Consider the following 11,885-nt stretch of genomic DNA (forward strand, 5'->3'; position numbering starts at 1 on the left):
GGTGGGGGTCAGGGGGCACTCAGGTGGACTGGGGGAGCAGGCAGGGGAAGGGGCCTGGCAGGGATCCCCCCATGGCTCTCTCCCCTCTTCTCCAGTCCCCCCTCCCCTGCCCTCTATTACCATCATGGAGTCCGGGTCCAGCTCCCTGCTGCAGCAAGTGGGGACTGCCCAAATTGCCAAAGCTCTCCAAATCTTTTCCAAATTGATTCAGAGAGCTTTGAATCAATTCAGATCTTTACACAGGTCTCCTGATTTGATTCAGATTCAGAGATTCGGCCACTGAATCATGCCAAACCTCCTCCAAATCAAGTTAGCACCTGAACTTCACACAGCTCTAGTACTAAGCACATTGCAGGAACTAGCTTTAATTAAATGTAACCACATGTATTTCAGATCTTATCGAAAAAATGAACCAAGTGTAATGATATTTTCTATAATATTTTAATTGCAGTGAAGAGCGGTATGTACACGGGTTTCATAGTAAAGCACTTATTATGGCAGAACTATATTTCACTTAATAGGTGGACCAAGTACAGCTTGTAACTATCTCTGAGTTACCTGAATAAAATATAGAAACAATTCTGTTGGCCCCTCTGGGCACATAAGTGATTCCATTATAGGGCTAGGATCACCTTCCAAAGACTCACAGATGCCTCCCTATTTTTAAAATGGGAGGGCTTCTGTGCCCAGAGGGTGTAAAAGAATCATTCCTACAATTTAGCCAGGCAACTTGGAGATAGTCATAAGCTGAACAGGTCATCCACTAGGTGAAATGGAATTCTGTTCTTATTGACTTTAATGGAAGAAGCAAGGCAAAGGTCACATAATGTCCTTCTCTAACAACTTTAGGCCAGGCTTCCAGTAGGTTCCTGGTGGTCTGAGAGGAGTTAATTTGTGGCCCCTGTGCTCAGCCCCTGCTGCTGCTCCCCACATTGCTCTGGCTGCAGCACCCACTTCCCTGTCTGAGCTCCTCCTTCCTGCTTTGGTTTTTCATTTCCTGCCCTTATCAAAGTGGGTGGTGCAGTGTGGTGCAGCTCCTTGTGCCAGGCTAGATTGCAGCCTGGAGCACCCATACACTTGATGCAGTAGAGGGAAGCCTATGGCTTATGCTGGTGTGAACTTCAGGACATGCAGACCCCAGATGCTTAGAAGTTGGACAGCCCTGATTTCAGAGATAGTTATCAATAATCAAGTAAATTAACACACCAATTGGTGTTCCTGACCTATCCAAATCACTGAATAGTTTTTACATCAGGAAAGTAATTGTTAAAATACATGGAAGGCATTTAATTATAAAGACTTAAAAATGAAACTATTTTATGTAGACCTGACCAAATCTCATGTCACATGCCTCTTCTATCCATGTATAAACAATCTGGACAACTGCAAGCATTTGCAGAGTAGGTGGGCTGGAAACAGTCTTACACCAGTTGGGACTTCCACTGGGGAAAAAAAATAATATCCTTTTTACTTAAACTTTAACAATTACACTTTAACTAGGAACTACAAAAGTAACAATATTTTGATTTATTTATGGAACATCTGATCATATTTTTTGCAGATTTTTTAATTTTGGTATTGAATATACAGGGTCTTCATAAAGTCCTTGTGCACATTTAAACTTTAATAATTTAGGTTGTTGGTACGATAGAAACAATCTGTCAATGGCATTTAAAAGCAAATTTATTAAAGTTTTAAGACAGCTAGAGCGCACAATGCTAGACTTCAACATAACTACCATCCATGATGATACAGTGCTCAATCCGATCTTCCAACTCCTTGAAAATATTTCCCAGTTGTTCTTGAGTTACTGCACTAATTGCATTGATGATCCTAGCCCTAAGTTCCACCAAAGAATATGGTTTTGACAAGTAAACTTATAAACATATTCCCATAAAAAGAAGGTCAGGTGAATGAGGTGGGCAAGCAATTGGTCCCCTCTGCCTATCCACTTCTCTGGGAAAACAACATTTAGGAACTGTCATATATTCAGAGCATAGTGGCATGGAGCTCCATCTTATTTAAGAATAAATTAATTATTACTTATGAAGTCTAGCATTGTGTACTCTAGTTGTCCTAAAACTTTAATAAATTTGCTTTTAAATGCTGTTTACAGATTATTTCTATCATACCTACAACCTAAGTTATTAAAGTTTAAAAGTGCACAAGGACTTTATGAAGATCCTGTATATACTTACTATTTACTTATCATTAAAAATATTTAGAAGTATAAATAATTTAGCAATTTTTAATCTACTAGAATCACTAAATAGTGATTTTTTTTTAAATAAATGCACTGGTAATAGTTTATATCTACATTGGGTCATTTGATTTGACCATTTCTTTGGCATAATGTTTTGCAACCCTACTCCATTCCTTCATCATTGCACAGTTGGGTTACTGTGACAGTACTCGAAATGATGCAGTGCACATTGAATCTGAAGTACTTAGTGGACTTGTCTACACATGCACTATATTGTGCAGTAACCAATGTTACTATGCAGTCCAGACATCACACAGGACTTTTCCTATGCTATTGCACAGTAGCTCATTGCTACTGCACAGTAGCGTTGGCATCACAGTTCATGCCCACCAATGCTACGTCACCATAGCAATGGACTATGGCAATGCAGCTCATCACTACAGTGACACAGAGTCTCGTGTAGACGCACCCACTGCTCTATATTTGAAAAGACACTTGATATTGCATTCACTTGCTAAAGTGATGACATACTTTTATGTTGTAGCAATAATGGTACTGAGGGAGGATGTTAAACAGCAACAATAACATCCAATATTTTTAAGTCTGCAAAAAAACAGATGACTTTTATCCAAGTTCTAATAAAATTATCCAGAGAATAATCTGAAACATTGACATTTATATTTAACAAATACCAAGACAGTCCCAGAGGACTGGGAAAAATGAATGTTGTACAAGTACTCAAAAGAGGTATTTGGTTAAAATGTTGTTATTAGAATCTAAAAAAACAGTATATAAAAATAATGCATAATTATTCATAATTATTAATCAAAGAATAATTAATAATGAACTGTCACTCTGTAAATGTGGTTCTAATGTGCTCCTTTAGACTTCTATGCTTAGTTCAGTGCCACTATATACCATTATCAGTGATTTGGAGGAACATGTAAAGCTGTTGTGGAAAACATTAGCAGATAATACAACTAACAGAATAAAATTACGAGGAAGATGTGTCAGTTTTACTGAGGACATATCCATTTTACAGATGCATAAGCAAGAGAAAATCTAGCAGAAACAGGGAAGGAATGCATATGACATAAAAAAAAAATAGTGGAATAATATGTCTAACTGTGATGTCCACACTTTTAAAAGTTTAACTGACAAATCAGAAAGAGCTACAAGAATGATTTGCAATTTGGAAAACCTGTCTTTGAGAAGCCCTAAGGATACTCTGCCTTTTTTTTTAAAGGTTGAGGCAACTTGTTCATAGTGTGTAGGTATGTAGAAAAGAAAAAAAAATTCTGATAGCAGACAGGTCTACAAATGTAGCAGAGAGGCATAACAAGATCCAATGTGTGAGTTAAAGTCAAATACATGTGTTCCTATGGGTTCCAATCCACTCTCAGGATTTGGGGTGAGGAGTAGCTGGTGATTTAATAGTTCCTTCCTGTGAATGTATTTGTGACTTATGACCAAGGTGACTAGAGCCTAACCAAAGTGCTTTTTAAAATATCTATTCCAAATTAAACCAACTAACAAACAAAACCTGCCAGTTACTCAAAAAAGAATTACTGTTACTTCTCAGAAGCATCCAAGTACTGGTGAAATTTAGAGTTTTTGAAGTCTTAGACAAGGATGCAAGCAACAACACCTGAATTAAAGAAGGAACTAAATAACTCCATGTACTGAAAGTGTTGGGTAAATCATTTAACTTAATATGTTAACATTAGTTTTACTTTTATTTCTCTCTCTCTCTCTCCCTCTCTCCCTCTCCCATTCTCTCTTCCCTTGGAAAATTACGTATCATTTTACTGTGCAAGCAAAAGTACTAGGAAGGCCTATGCTATACAATAACAGTTTTAAAAATAAAAAAAATATACCTTTTGATTATCTTGAACTATTTAGTCTGCAAGTAGACATTGAACTTGAAGACTCCCATTATATGTAAGATATTTCTATCTTTGAATAGCAATTCATTTTTGGCTATGAATAATACATCTTGCTACAGTAGTGCAGTCAGATACTAGTATAATTAGATACATTTCTGAGGTCTGCCTATGGTTCATGCATCAAACACTGATCCTTCAGGCAGCCTTGTATAGGTCTATAAGCTTGGGACATTTGAGAAATGAACACAGTCATGCTAACAGTGCCCTCACTCCAGTTACAGATGTAAGATGACAGTGACTGCTCCAAGGCATACTAATTACAAAGTATTTAGCAGTCAGTGTCTAGCATACACCTGCCAGAAGCAAGAATAAGGGAAACGTGATATCCCTATTTCTTATCTTTCAGAGAACCCAGCTGGAAGGTAACTTCTAAAGAGGCCAGTGACTGTACAAAACCATATGTTATTGCAGTTCAATTATGTCCACAGATTTTTCCATTTTAATGTATATATAGCATTACTAGTTAATGCTGCTTCTTCACCCTAATCAGTTGGGTATCTAAGCCAATAGGAGTATTATGGAAATACCAGGCTGCCTGTAACATGCACTGAAATATATAGGCAGCACACTTGTATATCTGCATGATGATTCCAATTCCAAACCCCGATAACTCTGAACTTTACAAGAAAAGTGTCTTTCTGAATCTACCTTATCTCTATCAGGTAGACAAACTGTCCTGTCAACTTTGAATACACTTTCTCAAATGGTATACCATGCAAGTAAAAGCACATAGCCAGTCAGTAACGGGGTGAGGATTTGAACCCCATTGCTTGGATTGCCCCTTCCATGCTCAGTTCACTTATCTCACAGTAGCTACATCAGAGCAAGTCTAGGACAATGAGGCTGATAACAGAAGCCTCTCGTCAACCTTGTAGAAGTACAGTCTGATGCCTGAGGGAAAAGCTTGGTTTCCAAGCAGCAGCAAGGCCAAGGCCAAGAAGACTCTTTATTGTATATGTTTTATTAGCTCTTGGGTCATGCAGGCTGGCAACAAAACAAAAGAAACACCAGTGTTCACATACATTATCTGACCAATCACTTATCTTCGTGCTGAATACTTGAACTGTCAGGGGAAGTTAACTTTGGGGGAAGGGTTCTATCTTAAATATCTACAGCACATATCCAAAAAAATAACAGGTGTGATTAAAACTGGGAATCATTTTCAAAAGAAAATCTGGAAAAAAAATTGGTGTAAAACAGAACTGTAGGCATGCCAGATTTTTTCTTCCTTTTGTCTCTGTCTTTACCACCTTTCCCCATTTCTCATTTTGCCACTGAAAGGGAAATGAAAACTAAAAGGGAGAGTTAGGGCAAAATGAATAATCTGTTTTCCATAAAAAGTTAAAATATTGAAAATTTTGAACAAAATCTAAATTTCCCTGCTTTTCATTTAGAAAGCTGGTCTATATTAATTTATTTTCCAATTAGAAAAATAGCCATTTTCACTGAAAAAGCTTTTAATAGGAAAAGTTTAAACCGGCCGTAATATTATTAATACATTTTCCATTATGCTTATCAGTCAGTAATAAGTAAACAATTAACTTTGATCTTCTATATCATGCTAATTCCAAGGTGTTACTGCAGAATGTAGTTGATGCTAATATTAGGTTATTCTTTCTAGCACTAAAATCAAATAAATGTTATTTCAACTCAGGGGTGAGTTTTCATGCTCCTGCCCTCCCTCTCCCTCCCAAAATCAATTTGGGTCAATTAGAAATAATTATTTTCCTTTTTTTCTCCTTGAAAATTAAAACAAAATGTTTGAAAATGAAAAGTGATTTGTTCTTATGTTTTATTTTTTCCAATTAAGCTGAGTTTCTAAACAACACAGTATTTTAAAAGAGCTGAAATATTTTGTTTGGAAAACATTTTTCTTTGGGCAGAATGATTTCATGAATATGATGTGAATGTACATAGTTTCAACCTGAAGTATATATTTTGGCTAATAAAATATTCACACAAAGAAATATTGTCTGGTACTCATTTCCCCCAGCTGGAAGGAGCTTCCATGATTGTATAGTTCAGGAGATCTGTGGGATTTCCATGAGCCAGAACTTATTAAAGCAATATTCAGACACCAGTCCTCAAAGTCATGATTTCCACCTACCCAGTTTTGCACAATTCTATTCACATACAGCTTCCTCACTGCAGTCAGGAATGTGCAAGTACCACATTATAGACTTTGCCACTATGTTTATGTCTAAAGCAGGGGTGTCCAACCTTTTTGAATGTGAGGCAGGATCGTGAACTTTTTATCACCCAGTGGGCCGGTGAGCCATATTCAAAGACCTCACAGGAAGCGGTATCGCATCCCCTCCCCCCCCCAAACGAAAGTACAGTGTTTACTCAGGCCTCAGAAAATGGCTGGGAGGGCCACACAGTGGCCCATGGGTTGTATGTTGGACAAGCCTGGTCTAAAGTGGATAATTTTACTGGCAATCAGAGTTCAAGATTCATGCTCAAGGTTAGTTCTGAGGAACAGGATGTGTACACTGCACAACAGGAAGGACAGGGAGTTTGTCGGGGTTATAAAATATCAGAACACAGGTGGGCCACATTTTAAATGATGTCAGTCAAACTGGAGTTTTGAGCACTTCTGAAATCTGTCTAGAGAATGTAGGTGCCTGCACTGGAGATGAGCTTCTTTGAAAATCTGACCCCAGTTGTGACTGCTGAGCACTTTAGAAAACTTTGGCCATTACTTCAATGATGTGTGGCTAGTAAGGCCTATAAATTAAAAATGGCCAGGACTGTAATATTGGCTTAGCTGGTGATTTCTTTGATTTTTACTGATAGTGTTAGGAAATGCCACTTGAACTACCCTCCATGTAAGTTAACCAATTTTTTTTTCTGCGGGACTCTAGCACATCTGCAGCAGGAGAAGTGGACTTGCTAGCAAGCGTATTCTCCATTAGAACTCCTCCTCTTAGAATGTGCTCATATCTTTCTATCCATTGCCTGCAAAAGCCCAAGTATCCCCAAGTCCAGGACACACTGAAATGACCATATTTTCAGGATAGCTACTGAAGAAAATCAGTACAGTTTAGGGTGATATATAAGGCAAGCAAGGAACCTACTTTTTGGTTTTTCCTGCGCTCCCTGATTGTTTACCTGTAGTATAAGTTCAAGTGTTGCTTTTTTAATTTAGTGTATTTCTTTTCAGTGTTAGGCAGAGACTCCTAAAGTGTTCAGACAGGTACTTTCTGCTTTATAAATTTCAACAATAAAAATCTTAAAAAGTCCAATCCAAAAGGTTTGGTTATCTGTATTTTAGTAAATTTGTTATGCGTCAGCAGATTCTATCATTACATTTCCCTGTATTTCTGGTCATTAATATATGTAACTAAATTTTATCTTTTTGTAGGCAGAAAGCTTAAGTAAAGTCTTGTGCCTCTGTGTTACTTATTAGGGGGAAAATAGTGAACTGATATTATTTGATGGCTGGACATAAAGAAAGATGTGAAACTGCCATTAATATCCACAAATAGAATCCTTCTCAAAGGCCTGAGCTATCATAGTCTATCATTTGTTGAAAGAGGAGAGAGCTAAAATAACTCTTTGCATGATACTGGTATTGATCGTATAATGTGAATTCGTAATACGTGGACATAAAACTTTAACTTTCGTTGGAAATCAGTGGGTACTTAGCTTAGATTTGGAATGAAGAACTGATAAAGTAGAAACAAAGCATATACACCCTGTATTACAAACTGAAGATGAACTGTTCAGGGAAATACAACATTCACAAATGAGGACCTCCCTCATTGCATCTCTTTAACTGCTAATTCAAATGTGATCTTTTAAGTGAAATTTCACTTTATGGAAGGTGTTTCTGAAAACACTGAACTTGCCATAGCCGTACACCAAATTTTCCATTTCAGTTTACCTGAAGTTTCAGAGATTCTAAAATTGTATGGAAACACAATATATAGGACGTGCTTTTGATGGTACTTTTAATGAGTGTGGTACTGTGCACAGAAGACACACTAAATAATGAGCTCTAGCTTAAGTCCAGTCTGGTTATTTATGCCATTTCTCAAACTAAATATTTTATAGGTGAAAGTATTGTTGGGCCCCAAACATTGAAACTTTAACTAGGGAGCATAAGTCTACAGTCAAACCTTGAAAGCTGTAGTTGGATTGGAATTTTCAAGAATATAAACAAGAAAACAAGAAATAAAATTGAGAGATGTAAAATGAATACCACGTAGTCCAGAAAGCAGACACTATTTTCAGTTGAACAGCAAAACAAAGTCATAAGATCTATCCAGGATACACAAAGATTTCCCAAATTCCGAAATAAATATATATTTGTATGCATGGGTATACATATGTGTCTGTGTGTGTAATTTAATCTATGTATATATATGTGTACATATATGTGTATCTGTATGTGAGTAGTACAATTTCCAGTCAAAATAACTTGGGGTAAATTAACATACCCTTTATTTTAAACAGGATAGGGAAATATATTTTATTGGTATTTATGATGATGTTATCCCAAATGGATTTCTATAAATAATAGCAGCCAACTCAAAAGGCTGCCTCCTATCTAAGGATGTTCTTAAGTGAGTAGATGTGAAGTTCTAATGAAATAAAACCCAACTGGAGAAAGTGTGCTCTATAAATGATAAATGATGTTAATCTAACATTAGAAGTTTAGAAAAAAGGAGGAGAAATAAACAAGATGAAGGTTTCCCTTTTACATGTGCTCAGCACTTCTTTTAAATATTAAAGGATATACAGAGCAAACTGTTGTTGTATCCATGTAATTAAGACTCTTTAGCTACATCACATGCTAGTGTAATTCAGATTACACACAGCAAAAAACAAAAAGAGATTAGGGATTTAAAAACATGCTCAGAAAAACAGCAGTAAAGTGAAAGCAGAACATTAGCGGTAATATCTATATGGATGATTACTGGATGTTTACTTACAAAAAAAAAGTCAAGATGCCTAAGGAGTCAATTAAAGTGCTTTGGCTGGTTTTGGACAGTAACAATTTAAGTCTTATGAAAATGTTAATACAGATGCTAAAATTTATTTTCTTAATTGCTAGAATAATCAATAACTAATTTTCATTCTAAACTAGGGGCCTTCATGTGTCTTAAATAACCCAAGAGAAGATCATTTACATCTCAATAACAATTCCTAACAATGTCATGTCATTAAAATCTGAACTAGATCTCAATAATGTAGGTTAGTGACCAGTAAGGGACTTATTACCTGGGTCAAGTCCTCTGGGGCTGAAGTGGGCCAACTGATGAAAATATTGCTTGTGTGGATACTTCAAAAAGTATGTCCTCCCTTAGGAATTATCTCAGTATTTGGTGAGATGTCATTTTCTACATGTATTTATATATGCTAGTCCTACTTCAAGAGCTTGCAGGAGATTCACTATATTAAGGTCAACCCAAGCATCACAAAAACATAGCTTAATAGAGACCTTATAAAACCTGCAAGTATGTATTTATGGTATGGCTGCTTTCATTAAAAATGTTTCTATGGTAATTAGTAGAACTGGGAAGCAAAGGTATATTAGCCTTATGTACTAGCTGGAAATAGAGAGAGCCATAACTATTTTAAGATGCATTTTAACAATGCTTTTGTGATACCAACACACTTGCTGATGATATTGAAATTTTTATGTTAATTAAACAACCCCTAACCACTCAGTACATTTCAGATATATACACTTTGTAATTACCTCCATTATTGAAATAGCTAGTTTGATTTATCCTTGCCACAGTAACATTCTAGCTTCTGTTATTTTTGTCTTTAGAAAAACATAGGTCCCAGTGAGGGAATATAAAACTATTACTGTAAATTAAATATTAAAGCTAACTTATTTTTGCATAAGAACACTGTCAAATAATGGTGATAACTGTTCCTGTGATAAGAACTTTTTTTGCTTTTTTGGGGGAGTACAAATTAAAATCTAATTTTCAGTTCTTTTTTTATAAATTTCATATGGTTAGTGTGTATAGTTTTACTGATGGTAGTAGCTTAAGAGGGAGCTATTATAGTCTTAGTTTAGCGATTAAGAAATACAACATTTGTTGAAGAGCTAGGCCTTTTAGTCTAGAATGGATTATCACTTGATCCTTCCTTAAGCATTTTTATACAGGAGTGCATTATCCTTGGAGCCACCCTGGGCTCCATGCCTCATTAACCTGGGTGTTAGATAAATCAAAGGCAGCCTCAGAGACAAAGATAAGCAAACTGCAGGCCAGCAAGACGATGATGTATGGATCCAGGAGGCTAATAGGAAAGTATTGACAGGAAAATGGTGTGCTTATCCTGCAATCACTGCATATTGCAATGAGAGCTCCCAAAAGCAGATGGGATACACTTTAGGGAATGCATGAGTATGAGACTGTTAGGCAGAAATGGATCCTTACATCTTAAATTCTAACAAGAACTTTGTTTCTTTGCAGCAGCACTTCAAGCACAGCAGAATGGTTAATACCCAGGCAACAGCAAACTCCAAAAATGAATTCATTTTAGAGATAAACATTTTTATTATTTTAAGAGTACAAAATAAAAAACAATGCTAAAATCTGCATATGTCAAATATTTTTGCAGAGAGAACAACATCTGTGTGTGCCTGGAAAGAAAAGAAAAAAGCATTTCACAATGAGACTACACAGTGAAAGCCTTATGTTAGAAATAAGGTTACTGTTAATACTCTGTTAATGGAGAAGCTGTGATTGACAGAAATGCTATGGAACCTGGTTCTTTATTATTCATTCCATCCAGGATGAATGCGCACCAACTGCAGAGACCAAAGGAGACGCAGTTTCCCTACTCTCTGTTCTTGTGTCCAGTGACATAACAGTCCCCAGCCCCTGAAAAACAGCAATTAGAGAAAAGTTCTGCCTTGTCCCAGGCTGGAACAGGCACATTAAGTTGTATGGAAATGCAGCAAGCTTAACATGGCTGGCACAAATCTCTGTGGTGGTAGCACATGTTCAATCCAGGGTATATTTACGCATGCATTTACGCTGTCTTAAATTTACTGTGCAGTAAATTACTGCTCAGTAAGTAGGAATAGGCCGGCATCTACATATGCAAGCAACCTGGGACTAAATTTAGTCCCAGGTCAGAGTAGTCTGCCATGTGTCCATGTGGATACCGGGGGAGCTCCAGCCTCCAACGACATGGCTGTCAGCCCTTGGGAGTTGAAAGACAGTCAGCTGCCAGCACTTGGGACTAATTTTAGTCCCAAATTGAAGCCAGACCTGGCTGCCAGCACTTGAGACTAACTTTAGTCCTCAACTAAAGCCAGAAGAGGTGGCCAGCCAGGAGCCCGGGGGCTGGGCTCAGGCTAGCCCCGTAGTGGCTGTGCAGACACAGCTGGGAGGCCCTCCAAGTTACTGTGCAGTTACTTCACAGTATTTATCAGGCATAAATTTGATACTTGCATGATGCAGGTATCAAATTTATGCTCAAGTTGGCGTAATTTGCCATATCTAGTGTGCAGGATAGGTGTGAACATGTAGATGCATCCCCACATACTGCACAGTAATGTTGGTTATTGTGCAGTAAATGTGCATGTGTAGATATGCCCACAGACAAGGAAAATGATGGACTACAGAGGATAATGCTCTCTCAAACCTGTACTGAGCATGTATGAATAGCAATTTTCAGCAGCATTTTATTCAGACATATCTGGATGGGAGTTCCATAGGAAAGGCAAAAGGCGCATTAATGACCTCAAGAAAGCCTCCCTACCA

The sequence above is a fragment of the Crocodylus porosus genome, unplaced genomic scaffold (genome assembly GCF_001723895.1).
Source record: "Crocodylus porosus isolate Cpor-Errol unplaced genomic scaffold, CroPor_comp1, whole genome shotgun sequence".
NCBI classification, from domain to species: domain Eukaryota; kingdom Metazoa; phylum Chordata; order Crocodylia; family Crocodylidae; genus Crocodylus; species Crocodylus porosus.